The sequence below is a fragment of the Limulus polyphemus genome, unplaced genomic scaffold (genome assembly GCF_000517525.1).
Source record: "Limulus polyphemus unplaced genomic scaffold, Limulus_polyphemus-2.1.2 Scaffold3369, whole genome shotgun sequence".
NCBI lineage: Eukaryota > Metazoa > Arthropoda > Merostomata > Xiphosura > Limulidae > Limulus > Limulus polyphemus.
The window spans coordinates 9,591-10,532 of record NW_013668979.1 but is presented as its reverse complement, the minus strand read 5'-3'; the positions used below and the strand labels follow the sequence as shown (position 1 = coordinate 10,532).

Below are 942 nucleotides of genomic sequence, written 5' to 3'. Positions count from 1 at the left end.
ATAGACTTAGTATTTTGACATCACAAACATCTCATTTAAACCAGTGCTGTATTCAACATACCATGTGACACACAATAATCGATGTTTAACTGTGTGCTTTTTTTTTAATTTTAAACTAAGAAATTGAGTAAGGTATAATACTAAAATTTTAAAATATAATCTACAGTTTGATACCAAACTTATTGGCACAAATTCATGAAATAGTAGTTCAATAAAATCTTGAATGCGAGTCAACAAATGCAATGACATGGACTTTCACCCATGACTCATTTGGAAAGGGTTAATATGCAACATGTATATTTTTCATCACTTTTGGAATTTCTAAAATCTGATAAAATAATCAATACTAAAAACAACATCATAATAGAAATTTTATTACATCATTTTCCCCATTGCGAGGAAATCCTACACCTGAAGTACAGTCAAATTGACTCTATAGAGGTACTGCGAGCTACAGTCCCACTTTCCTAAAGGTTTAAGTAAAATCATTCGTGTTTGCGCATGAGCTCTTATTCATATAACTACATTTTTCAATTGGCATGAAACCAGAAACTGTTACAATATTGAATGGACTTCTGAACCATGAATTTGACTTAGCATTTGCTTTATGTTTTTACTTGTACTTTTGTTTTCAAATGGAGGAAATTAAGATTGTTAAATCACAAACATATTATTGTTCTTCTACATGTGTCCTTTTACAGACTGAACACCACCCTTCCAAAAAAAAGTCTGTATCCATGTGTGTTTTTGGCAGTCAAGAATTATATAAGCACTATTTAGTTCTAAAAAAATTATCAGCTGTAATGCTATTTTTAAGATATGAATAATTTTAATGCAAATTAATTTTTTCATTTAAAAAAGGTATTTCAACTTTTAATAATTGTATTAATTTTTTGTGCGTTACTAAGCTAAAAATACTTCATAAAATACAAATAATATAAA

The 942-nt window shown here is 28.2% G+C and overlaps 1 protein-coding gene across 1 annotated transcript in view; it reads right to left on the bottom strand.

The window, feature by feature from the left end:
• Positions 1 to 942, bottom strand: part of LOC106469234 (succinate dehydrogenase [ubiquinone] cytochrome b small subunit, mitochondrial-like) — a 16,770-nt gene that overhangs the window by 14,957 nt on the left and 871 nt on the right. The window lies entirely within an intron of this gene.